General features: G+C 37.6%; 1 protein-coding gene across 1 annotated transcript in view; it reads left to right on the top strand.

Moving 5' to 3' along the window:
- The first annotated feature begins 2,137 nt into the window (after positions 1 to 2,137).
- LOC124875323 (gastrula zinc finger protein XlCGF26.1-like) overlaps positions 2,138 to 14,027 on the top strand; it is a 71,766-nt gene continuing 59,876 nt past the window's right edge. The window contains exon 1 of the mRNA XM_047377424.1: positions 2,138 to 2,178. The gene's annotated coding sequence lies outside the window, so the exon portion shown is untranslated. The remainder of the gene's footprint in view (positions 2,179 to 14,027) is intronic.

Here is a 14,027-nt window from a genome sequence, read left to right as displayed (position 1 = left end):
TTCTGTTTCTACACCGAACAACATCACCCCCAAATGTTTCACTTTAATATGTGTCAGTCCCATTTAAACAACTAGGATTGAGACTGAAATCAATTGAGATCTGATCAAGTTACCAAATTTAAATCCCTGTGTTAATCACTCAGTGATTGGTTTATTAAAAGCTGTCATTCTGTTGCTTTTGAACAAATATTGTTGCAGTAGCAGAATTTTTTTTATTTTGTATCTAATATTGGGGTGTCTATTCTGGTATGCTGTGTACAAAACTCTATAATTAAGACAAAACCAGTAAAAGCAGTTGAAATTCAGTAAGGGATTGCTTTTTACCTCTGTCCTCATTTGTAGATGCAGGTTTAATCTCACCTTCAAGATTACCTACAGTCTGCTCTAATTTGTGATTTTTACTGTAAAACTGATCACCTTCCCCAATTTCTCTCTGTTTTAGACCATGTTCAAGCAGACTGAGAGATACAGACATCCAAAGTGTAATACAATCAAAGATAAGCTGAAGCTGTGAGAAGCATGTTTAAAAACAGGCTTCCTTCATGGTCACAGATTTGACTGAGTTGAAACATCCTTAGAAACAGTGTTTCCTACTAACATGTCACCTGACTTTTAATGTATTATTTATAAGCAACAATAAAGACTTTCTAAATCTATCTGTGTGCAGCAATGAAATGTTTTAGTGAAAATGTGAATGAAGACAGATGAATGTATAGTCCAACCTTTAGAAAATCGATCCATTCACACTATTGATTGGGGTGCCCATGACTTCACATAAATCAAAGGAATATATTGTATGCAAATGGAATGGCACTGAACCTGTTTAGTCTGTTAAGTGTGACAGTTGTTGTAAATTGGCAATTTGCAGGCACATCAAAAAAAATGTGAACATTGTGAATAAGTTCAATGTCATGTGCATTGTTGGGTCTGGTGTCTCTGATCTTCCTCTTGACTATACCCCATTGATTCTCTCTGGGATATATTCCCCAATTCTGACATCTGTGGTTCAAAAGTGGATTGACACAAGGAATGCACGATTTTTAGCCCATGTGTACAATTTGTCTTCTAGTGGCTCTTAAAGCTCTGACTGCAACCTTAGCCTGAATGGGTTTTGCTAAATAATTCCCTCAAGGCTGCAGTTATCGATGTAGCTACTGCACTATATCCTACAACACTTTTTCCTTCCACTGAACTTTCTGTGATTTTCTTAGATACAGCACGTTTCATAGGGTGTTAATACCTGTCTTCTGGACTTCTATCCAGTCAGCAGTCTTCCCCATGACTGTGTAGCTTATTGTCCCACACAGAGACCATTTAGAGGCTTAGGAAACCTTCGCAGGGGTTTTGAGTTAATTAGTGGATTAGGGTGTAACACTATAAGTTTCCAATTTTTAACTTTTTTTTTCTGAAACTGAATTTAGCATTTTTTATTATCTGTAAGCCATAATCATTAAAATTACAAGAAAAAAAAGCGTGTATTATTTTACTTAAGTATAATGAATCTATTAAATATATGAGCTTAATTTTATGAAATGAGTGACAAAAAATATTACAATTTTTCAAGATATTTTTGGGAGATGTACCTATATTAGTAAACTGAAGTTATTTAATTGCTGTCTTTTTTATATATAATTTGAACATTGAAGTTTAATACCCTTAAAATGCATGCAAATATGTGATCACGAATATGTTTGTTATGAGTTCATTTCTACCAAATATTTGTTTATTTTTGTAAAAGGAAGTGGTTTTTTAGTGTGGTGTACTTGTCATTCATTAGTAAGGTAACAGCAAGTGACCAGATGTAAAAAGGTTGGGTTGACTGTCTAAATTCCGACAGAGAAACGTTACTGTTGCCGCCCTCTACCCCATAGTGTTGGCCTGGATATCAAGTCTAGATGTTTGTTTTAAACTGTTGTGATTATTTAAAGCCTTCATTAGGAAAATGAATGGACTGTTAGTCAACATGGAGCTAAAGCAGCTGAAAGGAATGTTTTATCAATTTCCGACGCTGGAGATTTTTAATTATTTAGTGCTACAAGTCTGGTCCATCTTTCAAGTTTATGAGACTGTTCGGGGATGACCACACTCTCTGTGGACACCTCATCTAAGCGTTGTTGTTCAGCCGAGGAACAAGAGGCTGAGGACAGCTACAGAGTGGAACCAGAACTTCTGACCAAGGTATCAGGCTCTGCCGCATCGCCTTAGCTCTGCTACAGTTTACATTTTCTTTATCTGATCAGATTCAGATTTGTCTCGGATTCCAGTTTCAGGCAGCAGAAGATATCGGTTACATGGCTAAAACCTCGACCTAGTAGAGCATGTGAAGGTTGCAAACAAGGATTGTGAAATCAGAATCCAAAATGGATCAAGGATGTCTGAGATGATGATGAGGGTTAAAGCAGAAGACCCTGGAGGGCGCAGTTTGGAGCCCTCCACGTCTGCATCATCAGAACTGAAGCAGAAACAAGACAGTGAAGATCTCAGTAAGTGACACATTTATTCATCAGGCTAGAATGTAAAACAGACCAATAACAGCCAAGCACGAAAATCTAAATGACAGTACTCAACACAGTATGAGATTCCAGCACAGACATGTCAGACGGATCTTTATCAGCCAGTGATTAGAAGAGCAGCCTATTAAGGGCAGGCCATATTTTGTTAGAGGAAGCAGTTGATACAGGCTGCAGGATTGCTATTTATTCTTTAAACATTTGGAAAAGTATGGAGTAAACCTTTTTCCATTTTTCAATATCAGAAAAAATCCAAAATTCTTCAAATATACTGAAAATATCCTAATCCAATCAGTCACTGCATCTTCAACATGCATACATGTTTTGTGATGCTGAAGCATTGTCTCAATCTCTGTGAACAGGTCAAACATCTCTTACATGAACAATCCTATTTGCTGATGATTAACATTTGAAAGTAATCCATGATTAGTTAACTTTAGTGGTCTATCTGTTTATTCCTTAGAATGATTTCCTTTTGGAGCGACTGAGAGTGAAAAGGCAGCTCCAGCAGCAGTACCTTATCTACAATGGTTGCTCACATTCTTTTTCACTCAATTTCTGTTTTCTTTTGTTGCCAGGTTGGAAAGCTATGGATGGAGCTTCTGAGATTTCCTCCACCATTTTATTGGATCTTCTTCAGTGTCCAGTTTCTCCGTCTGGAGGGAGGACTGTTGCACAATAACTATGGTGTTCTTATTTCTGAGAACGTTCTGCAGATTTGTAGGCTCTGCTTTTTAAGTTGGTTCTTCTCCAAATAAAATTAATTAGAGTTATATTACCTCAGAAAAGGTTAAGAAATGCTACAAAAGTAAGATAATGTTGAGGTTTTATCAAGACATGAACATCTCCGTTTTAATTTACTGAAGTCAGATGAAAAGTGGTGTGTTTACTTTGTGGAGAACAGATTACAGTCTAAAGTTTATAGATTCATTTGGGATTATCATATTTAAACTTGTTTTAAACCAACAAAGCCTTTTTAAAATATAGATTGGTTTTAGTTTAGAAAAAAGACCATTTGACATATTAATCCTTAATTACCATCAAACTAAATATAAACTGTAATACAGGAATGTTATTTACACCTGAGGTAAATAATAATCAATATGTTGGGTTACATATTTATGCTATAGTTGCCAGCAGATAAAACTCATACAGTTTATTGTCAAATTGAGCTATTTGATTGGTCCTCCAAAACACAGTTGCTTACAGTGTCATTAGAAAGTTTGTTCCCCCCTTGACTTTTTCTATATTTGACTACATTACAGACAGGCGTGGACATTAGCACCAGCCACCAGCTAAATGTGGTAAAATCTTTGATATGGTGGCTAAATTTGAGCAACCTACAAGCCTGAGTGGCGTCTTTGCCGATTATATTATCCTGGGAATGTTTTAAAATGGCAGTAGGCTGATTTAGTTATGCAATTTATGTGTCAAGTCCAGGTTTAATACCATGATGATGGTTGTTTTGCTTGCTCTGTTGTCTGTAGCCTGTGTTCATTGCTAATTATACTTCAGCTGCACACTGTCCTTCATATGGAGGCTTATTTTGTGTTTATCTGGATTCTTCTTGTCTCGTCTCCTTGGCTGCAATAAGAGACTGGAGACGCAAAGAGAAGGCTAGATCCTGTCTCTCTTAAAAAATTGCCTGTGATCCCGCAAAAAATGTGATTTTTCGGTAACCTAGACAGATGTAGTATCACAGGCAGTGGAAAGCCAGCTATCTACTAAACCTCTGAACTGCTCTGTTAGTATCAGGGCTGCTGATAAAAACTTCTGCAATTGTGTTCCCCCGAATGGAAATATTCTGTTAAAAGTCTCCTAAAAAATGCGTTTAACTCCATCCTATGGATGACATGATGTTGCTAGTTTGCTGCAGCTGGTGCCTGTTGACTGGAAAACTGACTCATCTGTTAGAGTCAGGGTCCCATGTACGGATGGGAAATACAGTATGTGAGTCCTCAACACAGCCGTCCAGGGCTCAATTCCTGACTCTGGGAGGGTTCTGGTGGTTCCAAATATTCCATTTTTAAAAACAACAGGGCTTTTCAGGGAATTTTTTATGCCTTCTTAGATTTGTGCTTTGACACGGTCTGGTCTTGGAAGTCTACATAGAACTTCTTGGATTTCATTGATTGGTTCCTGCTCTGATATGCCCAGTCAGCTGTGTGTGTATATACAGGGGTTGGACAATGAAACTGAAACATCTGTCATTTTAGTGTGGGAGGTTTCATGGCTAAATTGGACCAGCCTGGTAGCCGGTCTTCCTTGATTGCACATTGCACCAGTAAGAGCAGAGTGTGAAGGTTCAATTAGCAGGGTAAGAGCACAGTTTTGCTCAAAATATTAAAATGCACACAACATTATGGGTGACATACCAGAGTTCAAAAGAGGACAAATTGTTGGTGCACGTCTTGCTGGCGCATCTGTGACCAAGACAGCAAGTCTTTGTGATGTATCAAGAGCCACGGTATCCAGGGTAATGTCAGCATACCACCAAGAAGGACGCACCACATCCAACAGGATTAACTGTGGATGCAAGAAGAAGCTGTCTGAAAGGGATGTTCAACTGATTTTCCTAGTAAAAAAGAAGTGGTCAGAGTGGGTTACCATGCGGAATACCTTAATTTTCCCGTTATATGACAATTCCAAAATAAAGGATTGTTTTTTGGATGCTCTTTGTAAATTGTACAGTTTGGGTCTATTGTTTTTATATATTTTATCAGTTATTAGTAGGATCAATTCTGTGTAACTTTAAAGAGAACATCTCTCATTTTGTTATTTATGAAACATTTCTGATGAAATGTCCACCCGTTTTTCCACAGTAAATCATGGACAGTTTTTTCCAAAAAAACAAAAACAACTTAAGGTACAGAAATAATATCTTGTTGAAACAGGACACAGATCATTTTATTATTTTTACAGGTTGAAGAAAAAGAGTCAGTTGCAGTTAGCAAGGATGTTTCTTTATCAACATTATTTCTAAAGAGTTCATATATTTCATTAGTAACAGCATCAAACAATATCATACTCTATGAGTTACAGCAAGGTTATACTTGATGTTGAACTCATTATAACTTAGTAAACATCAATTTTTGTTAAATAGCTGACCCACCAGAAGGATTTTATTGTTGAACTATTTAGGGTAAAAGAGTGACTTGTTTTTGCAAAGGATGTATTTGTTATTCCAGATAAAGATATTATGAGGAGAAACATTCTGTTTTTATACAAGTGCCCATGAAAGAAGTGCTTGTTTATGAAATGCAGAGTTTAGCTGGTATTTTCCCTATTTTGTAATTACAGAGAAGTCAAGTCAAATTTATTTATATAGTTCTTTTCAGCAACAAGGCAAGGCACTCAAAGCGCTGTACATGAGGAAAAATATAGAAAATCAAACACAGAAAAACAAATCAAATTACATTAATAATCCTTGGGAATTTACTGGTAGGAGCTGGTTCTAATCCAATCTTTCTAATAGAGGTAATTAGCTCATTAAGTCCTGGAGGAAAGAAGGAGGAAACTGAGCCCACCTAGGCTTGAAAAGATGTAATTCGGGAAAGTATTCCAGATGGAGGATGGATTTTTTAAATACAACTTTATCCAATTCACTTTGAATGTATTATTTAAAGCTGAAATCAAGAAAATGTAACCCTCCTTTTTAAAGAGTTCATCAACAATGTTTCTTAAGTAATGTATACAACTTTTCAATAAGAAATTGAATAATATTTCATTAGTAGATTGAAAGGTTTGTCTAAATGCAGCGAGAGCACAGAGTAAGTAAGAGAGATTACATGTACACCCTTTAATCAAAGTCATTTGACAGGTGATCTTTGAACTTTAAGGGCGGTCATGGGGGACTTAGAACATGTGGCAACAGGTAGGGGGGTTATGAATGAGGGGCGTATAGTGCGCTGATTGGATGTCGTCACGGGGGAACCCTTGAACGACCTAATTAAAATAGAGGGACAAACTTATGGGTGAAATGGCTGAAAAAAGCATGTGCTACTACATCTGTGAACCTTATCGACATCTTTAATATTTTTTGGGAAAAAAGACACCTTTTCAAGCATGATGGTTTGTGTTTGAACAAGCCGGGAGTCAGACGTTTCACATTTAATCTCTTCTATTCAGCCTTGACCTTCAGAAGAACATGAAATATCAACAACAATGATAAGGCAGCTACCAACAGCTCCAGCTGAGATAGAGCAGTTGGCTGAGAGAGAGTTCTTACAAAAGGTCTCGCTGCCGAATTCCACAGGAGAAGTGGACCTCCCGTTAAACCCACCTCACCCAGACCGCACAGAACTCTACCCTCTCTCCACCGAGCCTTCACTGACAACATGAAAGACGTTTTTAAAATTTGGATCCAAATGGTTCTGACATCTTCTCCATTCAACACCCCCCATGGCCGAGGCTCTGCTACTAAACCAACATCTTCCAAATGCCGCAGAGCCCCACCACCTCCTAATCTATCTCCTTCAAATTAGGACCTTTAAATCACCTCTCTGTGATACAGTCTGGGTCCCAGTGGTAACCATATCACAAATTATCATTCCCAGGAAAAACTTGGGCCCCTGATGGGACATAGTTGTAAAATCTCTGTGCTTATACGTGACAGAGAGAACAAAGCCAAAAGGATAAGAGACAGTAATAAACAATAAAAAAAAAGCCATTAACTGTCAGGTACAACCAGACACAGAGTTAATATCAGCAACTAAGTCATATAAACTGGCTTTATTGAACATTAGATCTCTGTCAGGAAAATCATTTTTAATCAATGACCCTATTACTGACCACAATCTTGATGTTATGTTTTTAACAGAAACATGGTTACATGAATTTAATGAAGTTCCCATTCTGATAGAGGCGACGCCTCCGAACTACAATTTTCTTTGTGAGGGCAAACAGCAAAGAAAAGGTGGAGGGGTGGCCACTTTGTTTAAAAATTTATTAGAGTGTAAAAAAGTATTTATGGGCAAATTTGACTCTTTTGAATATTTGGCTCTCCAGGTAAAGAGCCCGGTCCGAACAATGTTCTTGAATATTTACAGGCCTCCTAAGTCCAAAACAAACTTTTATCTGTGATTTTAATGAGTTTTAGCTGTGATATGTGTTGATTATGACTATTTAATTATTGTGGGAGACTTCCACATTCATAATGACAATCCTGAAGACAGATGTGCAATAGATCTATGAGATTACGCATCTTTAAGGACAGTGCTGCTGAAACCTTCAACCAGATGTACTCTTCTACCTCCACTTTGCCCTGTAACACTGTAGATGAGCTGGTAGATAACTTTCATTTAGCAAGCTGGATACGGTTCTTGAACAGAATCGTAGCCTGGAAGCGGCTTTCGGAGTCAGAGGTAAAAGGATTTAATCATGGAGAAGGTTGTTCGCTCCAGAACTGCGGGAAAGTCCCAGAAATTTGGATATTTGGATTCGCAATTGAGAGATAACAGTAAAAACTCTTAAAGTGGTTGAAAATCCACACAACTGCTTGAACCAGAACACTTATTGTTTTTCTAAATCTGGTGCCCCAAGGTGGCCTTGGCAACTTCTGCTAAGTGGCTTTCGACAAAATATCTCCTGGATGTTATGTAGACATGGCGCTCTTTCCCAGCACCCCCGAACAGCTGTGACCCACATAAGACTTTGCGGCTAATTGAGAAAACTTCCATCTCTCTCCTCAAGGACAATGGCGCTCTATCTGTGTTGACAGTCTAATTCTTGCAAACACACTCACAGTTATATATTAGCACCCCCAGGATTCCACCGCACTCTTGCAAAATCTTTTCTTCTTGTGTGTTGCTTAGCCCCACACCTAATTGCATGATTTCAATACTTTTTCATAGATTTTTAATTTTATCAGAAGATTTTATCAGATTTTAGTAGAAAATTTGGACTATAGCTGGTCTTACACCAATGACCCAGCTTTCTTAGTTAGACTACAATGGACGTTTATTACTTAGTTCAACTTCAGTACCAGTAAAAGCAATATATTATCAGCACCTGAAAATGTGGATTAAAGCTGTTTTGTACCAGTGACTCAGCTTCCTTAGTTAGAATTCAGTGGAATGATGAGACTATCAATATTATCATCTTCTTTTAGCATAAGATGCTTTATTATTAAGAGTGGCTTGGAACCAATTTCTACCAGTAAACCCGGAAGGATTATTAATTATTATTACTCCCAAGTATTATTAGTGTCATTTGATTTGTTTTTCTGTCTGTATCATTGTAATGTTTTTCCTCATGTTCAGCGCTTTGAGTGCCTTGTTGCTGAAAAGTGCTATATAAATAAACTTGACTTGACTCATGCCTTATTTACTACAGTCGACAGGTTAACTAACCCTCCTGTAACTGTGTCATCTGAACTCCACTCTACCAGGGCCTGCAAGGAATTTGCAAACTTCTTCACTGAAAAAACCCAAATGATTAGAGGGGCAGTCAGCACATCCATTTCAACTCCAGTACCAAAGTTGTCTCCAAGTAAACTGATTTTGACAAAATTTCCTAATTTCAACAAATGAATTACAAAAACTTAGAAGAAATTGTACACCAACTAAGCTCTTCTTCCTTCTGTCTCGATGTTTTACCCACAGCTTTCCTCAAGAAAGCTTTGCCTGTCAAAACGTCTGATTTAACTCAAATAATGAACACATCCCTTTTGTCAGGTGTTTTCCCCAAGGCCCTAAAAACAGCAATTATCAAAAAAGAGCAACTTGGACAAGCTGCTACAGCAGAACAACAGGCCTATATCAAACCTCCCCTTCATCAGCAAGATTATTGAAAAAGCTGTGTTTCAGCAGTTAAACAACTTCCTAACAACGACCAACCGCTTCGATGTCTTCCAGTCAGGCTTCCTGCTCACCACAGTACAGAGCTTGCTCTTGTCAAGGTGTTCAATGACATCTGTAGAAATGCAGACTGTGGAAGAACCACAGTGCTGGTATTATTGGGCCTTAGTGCAGCATTCGACACTGTTGATCACTCCATTTTATTAGAGCGCCTGGAAAACTGGGTCGGCCTTTCTGGTACAGCACTCAACTGGTTTAAATCCTACTTGAAGGACAGGCACTTTTTTGTGTCAGTAGGTAACTTTACATCAGAGAGCACAAAAATCACATGTGGCGTTCCACAAGGAACTTAGGGCCCCTCCTATTTAATATCTATATTCTTCCCCCTTACTCAGATTATAACAAACAACAACATAAGTTATCATAACTATGCAGACGACACACAGCTATACGTTACAATGTCACCAGATGAACATGAACCCATTCAAGTGCTGGGTAAATGCTTGGAAGAAATCAGTGCTTGGATGGGCCAAAATTTTCTTCAGCTGAATCAAAACAAATCATGTTTGGACCAAAGGAAGTGTGGCTGCCATCAGTGGCAGTTATGCATTTTTTGGTCAGTTAAAGTAAAATGATTCAGGTTTATTAATATCTGAGTGTAATATTGTTTTAAAATGCATATTTAAGGTTTGCATGAATGTTTCAGGGTGGAATCAATGTTTAAGTTGTTGTTGGGTTTGGATTAATTTTTTGGTTGCACGCCATGCTCAGCAGAGGGCAGCATGTTTCTTTTTTTTGGATAAGACAGAGAGACTTGAGAAAGCATGCAGCAAAGGTGTAAAGAAGACCTACTCTGTGAGGTGTTTTGTTGACCCCTCCGGGTTGGTGCGGCCAATGAGGTACATACAGAATGTTGATATTTTTGTTAGTCAAATTACTGATTGCGAATGTTTTGTTGTTAAATGGTATTCTTTTTTTATTCTCTATGAGAATGCTTTCTGTGTGAAATGTATTATTTGTGTTTTTGTTCAGTTCTCACGGCATCGTTGATGACAAAGTATCTGATTAAATGCCAGTAAATATCAAGAACGCCTTGTCTCCGTTTATCCACTTGGAGGGAGTCACAGGAAAGCGTTTAAAAGTTTACACACAGCTTCAGTTAATACAGCTAGAAACCACCAATCAGGCTCGAATTCTGGGTGTAGTGATGGACTCAGACCTGAACCTTCAGAGGCACATAAAGACAGTAACAAGGTCATCCTTCTATCACCTAAAGAACATCTCCAGGATTAAAGGACTAATGTCTCAGCAGGACCTTGAAAAACTAATTAATGCGTTCATCTTTAGTAGAATTGATTACTGCAACGGTGTCTTCACAGGTCTGCCTAAAAAGTCGATCAGACAGTTGCAGTTGATCCAGAACGCTGCTGCCCGCGTCCTCACTAGAACTAAGAAAGTGGAGCACATCAGCCCGGTTCTAAAGTCCCTACACTGGCTCCCTGTAGCTCAGAGAATAGACTTTAAAATACTTCTGTCTATAAATCACTGAATGGCTTAGCACCAAAATACATTACAGGCTTGTTGTCAGTGTCTTCTCTGCATACCCAGAACCAAAACCAAACATGGAGAAGCAGCTTCTAGTTCTTATGCTCCACTAATCTGGAATAAACTCCCAGAAAACCATAAAAGCGCTGAAACCCTAAGTTGCTTTAAACCATGATTAAAAATGTATTTGTTTAGAGTGGCCTTTGACTGTTATCTAAACATTATTAAAGTTTTCCATCTTTCATTTTCTTATCAATCATTTTAATTATTAATTTTTTATGTTTTTTATTATCATCTTATTTTAATTATTAATTTTTTATGTTTTTTATTATCGTCTTATTTTAATTATTAATTTTTTTCTTTTTAATGATTTGTGTTCGGAGGAATTTGTCTGGTGGTTCTTGCGTCTGCTTGCCCGAAACGACCAGCAACCAGTTGCAGTGGTTTTTGATCCCCACATTGCACTAAATAGAGATTCTCTATCAGTGATTTCAAATAGATAGAAAATGACACATTCTCATCCATTATGCGGGTCGAGGAGAGGATTCATTTTCTTCTTCTTCTTCATTCTCGGTCTCATGCATTGAGACTGTTTCAGAGCTATGTGAGGGATTGCAAGCCTTGACACAGCCCAGTTGTTGTGGGTGAGAGTACACAGAGTCGATGTCAGATCAAGTTCCTCATCTTGATCCAGTTAATACAGGCAGAGCCCTCCTATTTCATACTTGAAACTATACCCCTATCTGCTGCTCATTCCATATGGCTCCAAAGACCACTCTTCCTACAGAGTGTCAAATGGAGGCCTTTGTAACTTGCATAGGTGATATTTAGATTTCTTAGGGGCATCCAATCCACGGTGGGAATGCCGGTAGACTGTTATAGGGGTTTTGCGTAAAGAGACATACCTCTTCACTGACCTGAGGCCTGTTTTTCATCCATAGTTGTTGTTGAAGTTAGACCATCATCTGTTCTTTGATAATTATACCTAAATATGTGAGACTTTCTTTAACAGGAATATTACATAAACATTCTAAAACACAATCTTTAACTGGGAGAAGTTCACATTTTTTACATTCAGGTGAAGCCCGGATACATCACAGAGAGTTTGGATTAATTTTAAAGCAGGGAAAACTTGACTGCTGTCTCTTTAAAAAATTGTATCAGTCAGTCAGTCATTTTCTACCGCTTATTCCATAGTGGGTCACGGGGAAGCTGGTGCCTATCTCCAGCAGTCTATGGGCGAGAGGTGGAAAAATTGTATCATTGTCAGCTAATTGACCAACTTGGATTTCTTTACAAAAACCAGAAATACCCTTTAGTTGATTTATAGAAATGTAGTCAGCAAGGATTTGAGTGGCTAAAAGGAAGAGATTAGGGGAAATTGAGCAACCTTGCTTAGTTCCTTGATTAAGCTTGAATCAAAAGGAGCTAGCATTTTTTTATTTGACAGAACTATTAGCATTATTATATAATAGTTTATTTGTAATGCAAAAGAGAGCACCAAAGCCGCATTTATGAAGACAGCTGAAGATGAAGTTATGATTAATGGAACCAAATGCTCTGTAAAAATCTAAGAAGAGTATAAAGCTATTATCAGCCAATAATACATGCCTTGTTCTTGATATTCTGAACTAGTCAGAGATAATTACCGATAATAGCTTTATACTCTTCTTATACTTTTACAAAGCTATTGTCGGTAGTTGTCTCTGAATAGTTCTGAATATCAAGAACAAGGCGTGTTTTATTGGCTGATTCAGAGAACCTGTCACTGGAGATGGTACTAGATAACTAACTCCAGAAGATGGCAGCAGTGAGGCACAAGGGAATGTCTGTGCTAATGCCTGATCAAAATATACTAGAGGTCCATAAATAACTGATTGAGGATCCTGCGGTCTGTAATTTTTCAGTTTTTAATAAAGGCTGCGTTAAATTCACAGCTTCAGTTGCTTTTAACTCAACTTATTTTTGATATATAATCAATAACTGTGATTGAAGCTATACAGTTTTAATTCGCTTTTTAAAAGAAGAGAACAAGCCCTCGTCTTTACTTAAGATACTTAAACTCTTAACTGAGCTACACACCTAAATTCATCTTCTCAAAACCACATTTTGTTTAATAAATAGTAACTTGAACTGAAAACATAAGACATCTTTTTACCCGCTATTTTTTTATGAAAACACATGAAATGAGATTCAAAGTCAAAAATAGCCGTTTTTGTACAGGTAAACTTTGTACAGTCAAGGAGCACCCGTCTATTATATATACTGGCACATTTTGACATTGTAAAAGGTGGATTTTATATTTCCGTTTGGGAGTTAACAGTTATAGGCTCTAATAACATCTCGAAAGATAGAAATATTTGGTCCTAAGTGTCTTTTGAATAATAGAGTTCATGTTTACGGGAATTAAGTGGAATCAAAGTAAAATTACTGGTTTGTGTAAACAAACTTGGCCAGTGATACATCTTTTTTACAGGAAGGACATTTTCGAATGTGAACCAGTGCTGCCAAGTCCGCTTACTTTAAGTGACTTTGGGCTTGTTGTTTTTTGTTTTTTTATTTTTTTTTTAGTGGTTTGCAAGTCTTGTGAGTCGCGGGTTGCGGTTTTTTGGGCTTATGAAGTTGCTTGGGCTTGGCTTTCTTTCCGAGTGAAACCCCCTGATTATCTCCCAAATACCCACAATAAAGCAAAACACGAGTGGCAGGTAGTTTATCCTTTCCACGCCCCAGTTTCCTGGGTATCGTGACCGCCCAAGTTGACTCTGCACACCTCAAACACACTCACACCAGAGCCCAGAGTGAAAGCATGAGAATAAATTGCGGTAAGTGAGGAAAATGGCAATGATGTATTATACTTCAGGCTTTATGCTCATTTTCATATGTGTGATTTCTGACAAGGAAATAAGATGGTTTTACACTAAACTTGTTGAAGTTGGCTCATGTGAGGAGATACATTTTTTTTTATTGTTGACTGTGTTTACTGTCATTTTGCTGTTACGTGTGCACAATGCATTTTTCTTGAAAAGTGTGTTGTTCAAAGAATTTAAGTTCTTGCAATTTTTATGGTTAAAATATTTAGCATAATTTTGCTGTTGCTTATGTATAATACCATAATAATTGTATACATTTATACTGTTTACAAGCGGCCTCTGCTTTATACAGTGTGGGGGGTCTC

The sequence above is a fragment of the Girardinichthys multiradiatus genome, chromosome 10 (assembly GCF_021462225.1).
Source record: "Girardinichthys multiradiatus isolate DD_20200921_A chromosome 10, DD_fGirMul_XY1, whole genome shotgun sequence".
Classification (NCBI taxonomy): domain Eukaryota; kingdom Metazoa; phylum Chordata; class Actinopteri; order Cyprinodontiformes; family Goodeidae; genus Girardinichthys; species Girardinichthys multiradiatus.
This window is presented reverse-complemented; position numbering and strand designations above follow the sequence as displayed.